At 38.9% G+C, this 13,395-nt stretch overlaps 1 protein-coding gene across 1 annotated transcript in view; it reads left to right on the top strand.

The window, feature by feature from the left end:
* PCSK2 (proprotein convertase subtilisin/kexin type 2) overlaps positions 1 to 13,395 on the top strand; it is a 274,278-nt gene that overhangs the window by 41,594 nt on the left and 219,289 nt on the right. The window lies entirely within an intron of this gene.

The raw sequence follows: 13,395 nt of genomic DNA, 5'->3' as shown, positions 1-13,395 counted from the left end.
CATTTCCTACTCACGCTGGAAGCTTAAATTCACTTCCCCATAATCAAACTTATTACTTTAGCCACAAAGCAGCTCCTTTTCTAGAATAGGAACTTTGGTCAGCCCTGAATACTCCTTCATCAAATCTCTTCTGCCATCCCCTATACTTACAGACTCATTCAACTGAGTAGAATACCTTCTGTTATGCAATTCACTAAAAGGGAAATTAATAATCCAGACAAATTGCTCTCTGTACATTGACAGCTGCATAACTTCTCCAGAACTCTTGGGGGAAAGTGGATATAATGTGGGTCAGACATTTGAGTTAGGGATTTACACATGAGACTCTTTTTGAATTGATGGAATCTGGAAACTCATTCTTGTGGGGCTTTTTATGTGAACATTTGACTGGGTTTAATTTGGGCTTTAATTAGGAATGCAGATGAAACAGACTCCCCAGCAGACCACCAACTGACAGGCCACAGGCAATTTTCCTTTAACTCCTCAACCCAGGGGATCTTCCATTCCCTGGAGTGGAAATTCTGCTCTGAGAAGCCACTTTATCTACTTTCACAGTAAGATCCAAGTTGCCTGCTGCCAGCCTATGACAGGCATTCTTAAAGAGTCTGTTGAAGAAGCTGGCACCATTATTTAAGGGAAAAGCTCTCTTTTCTGTGTCATAACAGCCTCCACCCTGACTGTACCAATTCAGAGCTTGGGGAATCTCTTGGGAAGCCTATGGACAGAAATCCTGTGTGTCTCACCTTTGGATCGAGAATGGATACCAGTAGACAAAGACCACTCTGGGAAACTGTGGCATTGGTTCTCCCTGCACTTCATCCCTGCCCTATGATCTTACCCTTTATTACCAGTTATTTTCCTTTTATTTATATATTTGCTTAAAAGTCCCATTGGATTCTCCTCTTCCATGATTAAAGATGTTGCCTCAAGATCATCCAGAGAGAAAAACATAAAAGAAACTGTGGCAGAAGGAAAGAGATGCTTGGGAAAGAAAACTGAGGAACAAGGAAACTAAGAAGCCATTGTTTGGGTCAGAGGGATTCCTTGGGCCCATTAGGCTAAGATTTTCTTATTCTTTCACTTACTTGAAATGATCTTTGAAATGCTTATTCTTGAAGTTTAGAGTGATGTTTCCAAAAGAGAAGAAAATAAGATAGGTTAGGTAATAAGGAGATCATGCACTAGTGATTCTAATCATTTGTTTTTCTCCTCAAAATATTGTCTGTTTTAACCAAAGGGGCATCCATTCCCCCTTCACTGCCCACTAGAAGGGTTCTGGTAACCATCTTCCTCTACATGGTGGTGGCAATCATCTGTCGTGCCCATGATTACTATAAGATAGTGGATACACTAAAGATCATAGATCTCCTGTACCTTTTCTCTGTCCTCTCATTAAGGGTAAATGTCAAGACTGTGGTCCATAATAAAGTCATTCTAGGAAAAGAAATAAAACATAAAATCCCATAATTCTTTGAGAAAAAAAAGACTGCTAGTGATGACTGCCTCATTTTAAAATATTAGATTAAGCCCTTTCCTGCAGGATTTTCCTGTGATTATCTAATTCTGGCATCAGCTGATAGCAAAATATGGGGGCAACTATTCTTTTTTTTAATTCCAATATAATTAACATAGAGTGTTATATTATTTTCAGGTGTACAGTATAGTGATTCAAAAATTCTATATATTACTCAGTGTTCTTCATATTAGGTGTACTCTTAATCTCCATCAGCTATTTCACCCCTCCCCTTACCCAGCTCCTCTCTGATAACATGTTCTCTATAGTTAAGAGTCTGTTTTTTGATTTGTCTTTTTTTCTTTGTTCATTTGTTTTGTTTCTTAAATTCCACATATGAGTGAAATCATATAGTATTTGTCTTTCTTTAATTGACTTATTTCATTTAGCATTATAAACTCTCTAGATCTATCCATGTTGTTGGAAATGGCAAGATTTCATTATTTTTATGGCTGGGTAGTATTCCATTGGATATATATAACACATCTATATCCATTCATCTATCAATGGACACTTGGGCTGCTTCCATAATTTGACTATTATAAATAATGCCACAATAAACATATGGATGAATATATATTTTCAAATTGTGTTTTCATATTCTTTGGGTAAATACACAGTAGTGGAATTGCTGGATCATATGGTAATTCTATTTTTAATTTTTTGAGGAAACTCCGTACTGTTTTCCACAGTGGTTGCACCAATTTGCATTCCCACCAACAGTGCACTAGGGTCCCTTTTTCTCCACATCCTCATGGGGGGAACTATTCTTAAGCAAAAAGCATTGACTATGACCAGTGTAAGAATAGCAATATAAAGATTCTTCCATGTGGGTCTACAGATCTTAAATGAAAGGGCAAATATATTGAGAGGATACCTCAATCCTTGAGTTCCCAAGCACATTCACATAGGCTGCAAAAAGAAAAGTAAATACAAGTATAGGAGGGGTGCCTAGATAGTTCAGTCGGTTTTGTGACCGACTCTTGATTTTGGCTCAGGTCATGATCTCAGGGTCACGGGATCGAGCACCACATGGGGCTCCATGCTGGCCATGGAGCCTGCTTGGGATTATCTTTCTCCCTCTGCCCCTCTCCCTCTTTCTCTCTCTGTCTCAATAATAATAATAATAATAATAATAATAATAATAATAATAAAAGTATAGGAAGGAAACAAAAAGGACCAGGTAGCCAAAAAGGATTATTGACACTGGCTTTTATTTCTTGGGTAGCTGTTGCAAATTACATTTTATGAACCAACATTTTAAGAGCAAGTTGTTTTGTCATTTTCTGAAACATGTTGTCTCCTAGACCAACCTACTTCATCATGCTTGCAGCCCCAACTTCCTTCTTACTCCTGTTTCCACATCACTTCCTGGCCTTTCTCACTCACTGTCTTGCTTGGGAAGGAGAATGCAAAACCCTAGGAACCAGGCATGTAAGAGCAGGAGGTTTGAGCAGCTACAGGTTGTCAGGGCTGAATCTACTCAGTAGCTTTTTAGCCATAGAAACTGCCAAGATCTGCTATCAACTCAAGAAAAAGGTAGAGGACTGAGCTTCACTTTGGTTTTGGTTTTGTTCCAGCTTCAGAACAGAAATTTCAAGGGTGGTTGGCCCTTATTCAGCAACCAATTTTTATGTGTAAAGAAAATGAAAGAAAGACTGGAAAAGGATCATATCTGCTTTTATTCCAGGCCAATAAGGTGCTCCTTCAATATGTTCATATTCATTCACTGATAAGTAGGACAATAGCTAAGAAAATAGATTCTGATGCAGATCATTTCAAAGGTATTCTCTTGACTTCCCATCTCTTTCTGCTAAATAAATTAGCAGAGTGACATTGTGTGTCAAACTACACTCAAATAACATAATTAATTAAAGAATAACAACAAAGAATTAGAATTCTGACTAGCATTATTTAGATGCTAAAAAGCAAAAATTGTGTCTTTTTTTTTTTCCTGGATGTCTTTGCACAGGGCAGGTTTGAATGCATAGTAGATGCTCCATAAATATCTGTCAAATGAATAGATGATTAATAATTTTTTCCTCAGGGTTTTAATCCATGAAATAGTATTGTTTTTTCATCTTATATTTTTATCCCTATTCTAAAATGTGCACCCTTTAGGAAACAGAGGGATAGCCTTCTTTTTAGCTACTCCTTTAGAAATATTCTTAATTCTAGACCAGTTGCCATTTTATTACTTCCAAGCCCTGTCACTGAGAACCCCATGAAGAACCAGTTTTTAATTTCAAAAATCCAGTACACTGTGTTGCTGATCATATTCACAGTCCTGGTACAACCAGCCAAGTGAGGACAATGTGTTTGGAAAGTTTGGGTAGCTAAAATAATGTGAAGAGGTAATAAATAAATCCAAAGCTGGGATGAAATAATAAAACTAAAAATGAGGGTTAGGAACAAATATCCTCTGCCCAAAACATCTGTGGGATTTGTTAAATTTTAGCTAAGAGCAGCATCAACAAATCTTGAAGCCAAACCTGATTGCGGTCTACAGTCTACATACCAAACTCCCACAGTCCCACAAGTACCTGAAAAGCTGCAGAGAATAGATTTATTTAAGATAATATTTGTTTCACAGTTATATTGCTTGCATATCTGACATAGCACTGAAATGAGAAACATTAAAAAACATGAAGACTCCCATCATTCAATGAGCAACACACATTAGTTGTACGGAAGTCAAATAATTTAACAACAAATAGCCTGAACTTTATTTGTCAAGAGAAGTTATATTTGATTGGAAAATTATAAACACTTATTCCTTTTTCAAAGCAATTTTATTAGACTACATAATTATCCCTTGAAATCATTTTTAAATCATCTTCCAGTTTTGCAAGTCAGAAACTCCCATCAGTTTGCTGAAAACTTTTCTCAGTTCCCCATCTCAAAGAATGTCTCCCTTGCATTCTATATATGGAAGCTGTGTCTTTCTACCTTCTTCCTCATCAAAACATATCCACGTGTCTAATTATATAGATGGCAGACTCATGATCCAGTAGTGACCTAATTTTGTTCTTAAATGGTCTATTAGGAGCATATATGTGGAGTTTTTAGGGTGCTGCAAAACCCCTACAAAAGTTAGTTTCACTGGATAGGTCTACAGCAATTTCATAGAACCATACCACCAGAACAAATGAGAATTTTTCCCATTCTTTAAAATTAACTGGACAAGACTGGTGTGATTTGTTGGTAAAAATCTGAATAATGAGTGAACCAGACTTTCTTTGTCCATAGGTTTTAATAATACAATAATTGATATTGTTTGAAGAAATGGATTTATTATCATGCTTGAAACTCAGGTGGTAGAAACTGAGAATGGCTTGCAATTGCTCTGGGTCCTTTTCTGACATGATAATAATAATGTTTTCAGATCTAACTCAGATGGAGTAATTTAGCTGTGACTGGTGAACACCTTATAGAACTGTACATAGACTCAGATCAGAAAGATTAGCATCGATGACCTAGAAAGCATGATCTGAAGAAGCCCATGAAATGATCAGAGCAATAATATAGCAATTTATTCACAATCTAAAGGCATCTTTCTGAAAAAAACACGGAACTTCAGCAGTTCAAAGCAAGCAAAAAAATTCATTTATCTTTTCCTCCACAAGTAACACAAAATTTTGTCACAATTGCTAAGCTCTTAGTTTACAATTCTTTTCGAATACCTAGCACTTGTCATGTAACTTTTTATGATAATGAGGTGCCACTTACATGTATTGTGTCTTTGATTTATAGTATTAGATAACCATTTGATTATTTAGATTAAAAGTTGGGGGAGAGGGGCGCCTGGGTGGCTCAGTCGTTAAGTGTCTGCCTTCGGCTCAGGTCATGATCACAGTGTCCTGGGATCGAGCCCCGCATCGGGCTCCCTGCTCTGTGGGAAGCCTACTTCTCCCTCTCCCACTCCCCCCTGCTTGTGTTCCCTCTCTTGCTGTGTCTCTCTGTCAAATAAATAAATAAAATCTTTTAAAAAAGTTGGGGGAGAGAAGAAAAAGCACCATTATCTTTTGGAAAATCTGTTTTCAAATAGAAAATCTCATGGAGAAAAATGTCTTATTGCACTTTCTTGGGTTTTGTTTTGGTTTGGTTTGGTTGGTTTGGTTTGGTTTGGTTTTGATTTTGATCAAACCTTCAGCCAATGGGTAACTAGTGAATTTGGGGTGTCCTCTCCTTACCATCACTGTGAATGTATGAGAGCCTTTCCACCTGGGGGCTGGGTAAAAATAGAAATTAGATAGTTTTAGTGCCTTTTTAAAAGAATTTATACCCAAAGAATAGGGTTTTGTTTTGTTTTGTTTTCTTTGGTCTTCATATTTGTTAAGTCTCAAATGGTGAGATTTGAGGTGAGATGTTGCTCTAAGAAATGTATACGACTAGAGCACCTGGGTGGCTCAGTCGGATGAACATCTGACTCTTGATTTTGGTTCAGGTTATGATATCAGGGTCATAAGATCAAGCCCAGTGTCTGGCTCTACACTCAGCCCAGAGTCTGCTTAAGATCCTTTCCCTCCCCCTCTGCCCCTTCCCCCACTCACACTGTCTGTCTCTCTCTAAAATAAATAAATAAATAAAATCTTAAAAAAAAAAAGAAATGTATGAGACTTCTCCAATCTATCTTCCAAATGTCTCATTGAGGGGGGAAGAAAAGGAAGCAGATAGATTTAATTATATTTTACTTATTAAAAAAACAATCGTTTTCTCATTTCTTTGTAGCATGAGTTGTACTAACAGGTGTTACTCTTTCCTGAAATGGAGATACAAAATCACACATGAGTTTGTGAAAGCAGATAAAGTCCCCCAAAATGATGACCCTCTTGTCTAATCTGGATTTAGGTCTCCTGGTTGGACAAGGGAACAGGCTATTTGGAATTGGGATTCTCATAGGGAAAAGACCGTCCACAATGCATGATTATAACAGCCCAGCGGTCCACAGATAAAGCTGTGCAAGTAGACTTAACCATAAGTAGGATCTGAAAGTAGAATGAAATTTCTTTAACTTTGGGGGTTAAAAGTACAGATTAGCCAGAATTCTTAAGAGAGACTCCTTCTTCCCTGGGCTAACAAGTGTTCATTTAGGTGTCTCTGGCATATCTACTCTAAAGAGAAATAAAGTAAACTAATACAGAACTGAAATAAAGTGATATTGAAACTACATTGTGAAGAAGAAGATGTAGAATGAGAAACAGAAGCACAGGAAAATTTTAAAAATAAAAAAAAATTTTTGCCTGGTGGAAAGTGTGTGAGACCCAGCCCCACACCCAATGCTGCACTCCCCACCCACCTCCTAACAGTGTCTTAATATCACCTGAACCATGTGACCCCTTCAGGACCTGGACCTTTCCTATTCTAAATAGGAGGTAATAGGAAATAGTTCAATTTTCTATCATAAAAAAGGGAACAATATTCCCCACGCTAAAGGGGCAAATAACCAAAAGGAGTGCATAGCAAAGTTAAGCAGTTGTCATTTCTTCCTCCTTTCTTCTAGTTTTTCCTCCCTGCCTCTCTCTACCTTACTTCCTCTCCTCAAGAATCCATAAGCATCAAACACACACTTCCAGAATGTGCTATGTGTCTCAGGCTCTAAGAGGAAACCTGCTTTATAAAAAATGAGCTATAAATGCAAATGAATACAATGAAATCCATTAGGAAGGGATTTTGGCTCAGATCTCTCCACACCCAACCAACCAGCTAGTGACCTTCTGCATGTTAGTAAGGGGAAAGCAAGGACACAGTCCTTCAGTGATCCTGCTCATGACATTTCTGCAGGAACCAGATCACTGAGTCAGAAAAGAAGAGAGAGGAGGGCTCCAGGGTTTCCTCTCACTTTAATTTGATAACAGTTTTAAGAACAGTGAAAGTGTATTAGATGCTGCTGCTTTATTTTGGGTTCCTGTAAAAAGCAACCCCTGAGAAAAGGACTCAGAAGAGGGTGATTTATTTGGGTGATTGGTCCTAGGAAGCACGGGAAAGAGTGAAATGAAAAAAGGAAGTGAGGAAAGCATAAGAGGGTGGATATTTTAGCAGGTTTTCATTGTAGGCACCTGAGGCTCAGTCCCACTGGGGACTCTGAGGATGTTGTGTAGAATGTGCTTCAGATTTGTCCTACAAGGAATGAGGTTGATTAATGGGTGATTAATCTACCAGCTCTGTCTCTCATGTTTCAGTTGACCCTGGATGGCAAATCCCTAGCACTTTGGGCTTCCCTGTACAAAGGGTGAGGGAGCCTCAAGAAGCTGGAAAAATCCCCAGAGTTGAGGGGCAAAAATGGAGATGCCTGACAGGAAAAGCTGTCAGTAGTCACAAGTGAACTCAGAAGAGGGCTGAGAGAATATGGGGATGAAATCCACAGCTACAGTCACAAATCCTACAACCCAATGCTGTGCTGAGGACTTAACATGCATCATCTTGTTAAACTTCCAGCGTCACCTGTGAGTTACGTACTGATTCTCAGTTTACAGGTGAGGAAATGAGAACTTAAAGGAGGCTCATCCCACAGATTGTAAGCAATCTTCACCACCGCATGGTGCTGCTCTGTCACTGACTTGTGTTTCATAAATTAATTTTCCCTGCTCCTCTGTACAAAGAATGTAATGGGACCAGATTCCTTGTGGGTGAGGATGACCTGTGATGTACTGAGATGCAGCACTCTGATTTCCGACTTTCTTAAGAAGTTTGCAAAGTTAATTTTGATGATGCGTAGTTTCCACTTCACCCACTTCAGAATCCTACTGTAGGATTCCTCTACGAATGTAAACAAAGATGGTGTCTTAGCTTAGATTTCCTGGAAATGCACTCTGAGATGGGGAGTTGCTTATGTAAAAGATGTTTCTAGGAGTGCTAGTAGGGCATATGATTGAAAACGGTATCACACCTGGGTCCCCCCGTCTTGAAACCAACAATACACTCAAATCCTTCCTATGCTTCATACCTTCTGCCTCCTCTTTGGCTTCAGGGCTCATGTGACTTCACTGGCCCACCCAGATAACCCGGCATAATCTCCCTATCTTAAGGTCAGCACATTAGTAAACTTAATTTCATCTGCAAAGTCCCTTTTACCACAGGATGCAACATAACCATGAAAGTAACCTTTCCAGAAATGTGATCTTTCTGGAAGAGTTAACATGCCTTCTAGGGTCAGCAGCTCCCCTCTATGCAGCCCAGCTTCCCCTCACTGCCATACTCCAGGCATTGCATTTAGCTCAGAGGGAAACATGAATATGTAGGCATGCAACCTTGACTATACTTTGAGTCCAAATGATAAAGACAAGAGACCCATGTGGAGCACATTCTGACTTCCCTTCCCAGTTGGTGACCAAATCCATTTTCTAGACACCTCATTAAGATGTGGGCTCAGGTGTAAACCTTCCATGGGGCATATATTTCGAAAGTGACTTGACAGCATCAGAAGAAATGTGTTGGGTGGGAGAGAAAGGAGGAGTCTTCAGTAATGCTCCAACCTGTGGGAAAAGCTAATCTGCCCTAATCTGTTGGTTTTATTATGCAGCAGGGAGCGACTTTCAGTATCTCTTCTGGCCATTGCAGTTATGCCTGGCTTCCTGCCTCAAAGAGCTGCTGCTAGTGCTATAATTAAGTATTCATGGGGAACAGGGGAGAATTATTTACCATGGATTTAGAAAGGCACAGAGAAAGCTGCTAATGAGGAGGCCTGGTTTTTCCTAGATGTTATGAGCATATTTTTAAATGATTACTACTGTTCATGCTGTCATGCTTACTAAAAGAGAAGGAGGAACACTCTCGGAGATACCATTCCAGCAAGCCCAGAGATCTCTGGGGAGTTTTAACTTTCTTTGAGAGAATTTTAACAAGCCCCAGTGCAGAGAAAAGCAACACAAAGAGAAGAAGGTTGTTCTGTATCATCTTTATAACTCACAAGATGAAGACTCTCAAATGGCAAGCTGACAAGCTTTTAGGACATCTAGGCAAAATCTTTGATGTTTGTAGGGCAAATTTCTCCTGACCTGCCTTACCTGATTCCTTCTCTAAACTTCCTCAAGATGCAAAAGGAAATGTCTCTAACTACCTAAAATGTTTCTATTATTTCCTCTAAAAAATGAGCATTTTCTGTATGCTTATTAAATTCACAATATAATTCCATTATCTAGTTTTTGCTAGCAAACCATTTATTGATTCAACAAATATTTACTGAGCTCAACTATGTGCTGAGCACTCTTCCAAGTACTAGGACACAATAGGGAAAAAACAGACAAAGTTCTTCTCCCAAGAAACTTATATACTAGTGGGGATGAAAAAGAGAGACAAAAACCAGATAATAAAGCAATTACATGACTGTTGGTGAATGTGTTATGAAGATGAATAGAGCAAAGTAGGAGGAAGAGAGGGTGCCAGGGTTGGGGGTGTTTCTGTTTCACAAAAAGTATCCAGGATTGGCTATTCTAGTAAGATGACATTTACATAGAGACCTGAAGATGGTTAAGGAAGGTGTTCATGTGGCTATCTGGAAAAAGGTCATTCCTAGCAGAGGGACTATTAAGGGTAAAGGCCAGGTGTCCAGGGCACACTTGATGTGTTTTAAAAACAACAAGAATGCCAGTAAGTCTGGGAATAAATGAGCTGAGGAGAATAGGGAAAGAAATCAGGTCAGAGAGGAACAAGGGTAGCAAGACCATGGAAGACATTCTAGGTCAGGTAAGGACTTTGTATGCACTCTGAATGAAATGGGATTTCTTTGGCTCAGAGTGAATAATAGACTATGGGTGGGAAGGGGGGGCACAACTGGAAACCAGGGAGATCAGTGCTAGGCAACTGCAACATTCCAGAAGAGAAAGGCCGGTGGCTTAGGCCAGGGTAGAAGTTAGTGGAGGTGGTGAGAAACAAGTCAGATTTAAGGAGATATTGTGAAGGTAGAGTCCTCAAATTTGCTGATTCTTTTGCCAATAGATCAGATAAGGAATGGGAAAGAACGGGAGAAGGCAAAGGTGGAGATGGGGACAGTATGGAGTGGGTATTTATATTGGTGGGCAAAATGCGGGAAGAAGCAGGTTGATGGGGAGTGGGTAGGGAATCAAGAGTTTAGTTTGAAGAATGTTAACTTTTGAAATTTGCATTGAATATCCAAGTGGAGAGATAAAATAGGCAAATGATTTAAAGATCTAGGATAGAGGGGCACCTGGCTGACTCGGTATGTAGAGCATGAAACCCTTGATCTCAGGGTCATGATTTCAAGCCCCATACTGGGCACGGAGCCTACTTAAAAAAAAGGTAATAGAAAGAAAGGAAAGAGAAAGAAAAAGAAAGAAAGAAAGAGAGCTAGTATAGAGATGAGAACTGGAGACATAAATTGGGAATCACCCACATACTGATAGCATTCAATGCCATGAGGTCAGTTGAAGTTATCTAAGAAATGAGTGTAAATAGGAAAGACAAGCTGTATGGGACTGAGTTTTAGGGCACTCTAACATTCAGAAGTCTGGAAGATGACTGGGGAGCAGTAAACAACACAGAGAAGTGACAAATAAAATAGGAAGAGGATCGGTGATCAAGCAAAGACTAATCTAGTCAATGTGTCCTATCTCATTCAAATTTTACCAGAGTAACTCGACTGTCCCTAGGCTTATTTCTTAATAAAACCACTTAGAGGTATCAATAAGTTTCTTCAGTTTTCCTCTCTAATCTATTTTTTTCTCAAGAAGTATTGAAATTTATAGGGCACACATGAGGTTATGAAATAAAAATAGTAGTATGAGTTTTATTTCATGGACACTGCTGTGTCTGGGCTGGGCAGTATGCTTTAAAACAGGGAATCTAATGATTCATGGAACACTACATCAAAAACTAATGATGTACTGTATGGTGACTAACATAACATAATAAAAAATTTTTTTAATTAAAAAAAAAACAGGGAATCCCATTTGACTCAGAATGGCTAAGAATCAAGCTTTTTTTTAAAACCTCAAGCCCAACTAGGCAGTATCTCAGAGCGAAGACCTGGTTCTGGGAGCTCCTGAGTGAAATTACTGGAAAATAACCTATTTGAAATGAAGAGTCAAAGTTGGCCACTTCTTTTCTAATTTTCAGAAGCTATGAAAACCATGAGAAACCTCAAGTTTGACTGTAAACCTAAAGGAAGGAAACTTAATCTCCAATTAAGAAAAATAAAAATGCAAGCTGTGTTGATTCAATTCTGATCACATTTGCATGGATTTCAGAAAGATAGAGTTCTTAAAATAATTTCCTGTTAAGATTCAAAATCTATCTAGAGAGTAATTTCTCACTCCTTAATCCACTGCTCCAGAATGAATTTTATTCAGTGCTTAGCTGAAGGAGACAATTAGTGTTCCTTAATGAAGACATAAACAAATGGTTAAAATAGGTGTGTCTATCTAGCTACTGAATTTTCTTAAGATAATATTTTGTAAGACAGCTTTGGAGACAGATATGCCTCAGAAATGTTTTTAACCCCCCCCCTTAAAATTCTTAGGGTATTTTTCATTGGTTTAGCCATTTTTCCTTTATGATGTCCATTGACATGTTTGCAATCACATCTTCATCTATAAACAGACTTCATGCTCTTAAATACAAGTGAAGGGAATTTTGAAAATGAATGAAATTGAATTCCTACCATTTCCAATAGTTTCAAACCTTTATGGGTTGAGGAGAGGACATGAATGAAGCCAGGTCTAGAAATGAGTAAACAGCAGTTATAGAAAGAGATTTATGTCTGAATAACAGCCTGATTGCCAGAGTTTATCTAATTGGTTTCCCATTATCTGTACCGAAAATGCTGTGTTTTCTATCTTCTCTTCAGCAAGTATGTCCCATTTAGCAATAAAGAACTTATTGCCCAAGAGAAAACAGGTAAGACAAAACAATTTTCCATTTTCCATTCCCCTTGAAAAGGGAGAGCAGTTCACCCCATGTAAAGAATTGCTTAATGGATGTTAGTTTGTAAGGACACCTCAGAGAAATGGCAGGAGAAAGCCCTCCCAAGAGAACAGAAGAAAAGCAAAGCAATTCAAACCCATTGTGTGGAAAGAAACTCAAAAGATTGTCTGCCAGGGAGAAAAGGAGCACGGGAGGAGGGCAACATGAGGTCATTCTTGGGCTCTAATACTAGCTCTGACACCTAGTAGCCATGTTTCCTTGAACAAATTATTTTATCTGCCAGTCTTCAGTTTCCTTATCTGTACAGTGAGGAGTATAGACTGGTCTCCAAAATTCCCCTCCAAGTCTTGAGATTCCAGGGGGCCGGAAGTCCCTCCAACTGGTTAATGCCAAAGCCAGGACTAAATCCCAGATTTAGTCTAAACACTCCAAAGTGTTTAGAACTACCATTATGTTAGTATTTTCATCTTTTAGAAGAGAATTTCAAATCCTGTGCTGTTCAAACCAGTTCATCAGAGCCCTAAAATTTCATTTGTTGCCTTAGGGGAAACATTAAATGTTGAGATAGAGGTTATTCATCCACCTTCAAAGAGAATGTCTTTGTTTTATGTTTTATGACTTGGGATTTGGTGTAATCTTTCTTTTTTTTTAAGATTTTATTTATTTATCTGACAGAGAGAGAGACAGCAAGCGAGGGAACACAAGCAGGGGGAGAGGGAGAGGGAGAAACAGGCTTCCTGAAGAGCAGGGAGCCCAATGTGGGGCTCGATCCCAGGACCCTAGAATCATGACCTAAGCCGAAGGCAGACGCTAAACAACTGAGCCACCCAGACGTCCTGATGTAAGATTTCTTTTGGCAAGGTGGGTGTGGAAGAGTGGAGGTAGTTCAACTAAAAATATAAGTTTGAAAACCACTGATATCTAAATAAGTCCTATTCTCTAACCCAATTAATTGGTGTGTCCAGCCAGGATCACAAACTGAAGCCTACAGAGGCCAGGCA

This window comes from Zalophus californianus, chromosome 8 (genome assembly GCF_009762305.2).
Source record: "Zalophus californianus isolate mZalCal1 chromosome 8, mZalCal1.pri.v2, whole genome shotgun sequence".
Taxonomy (NCBI): Eukaryota; Metazoa; Chordata; class Mammalia; order Carnivora; family Otariidae; genus Zalophus; species Zalophus californianus.
The sequence above is the reverse complement of the archived record's forward strand: the minus strand, read 5'-3'. Positions and strand labels throughout refer to the sequence as shown.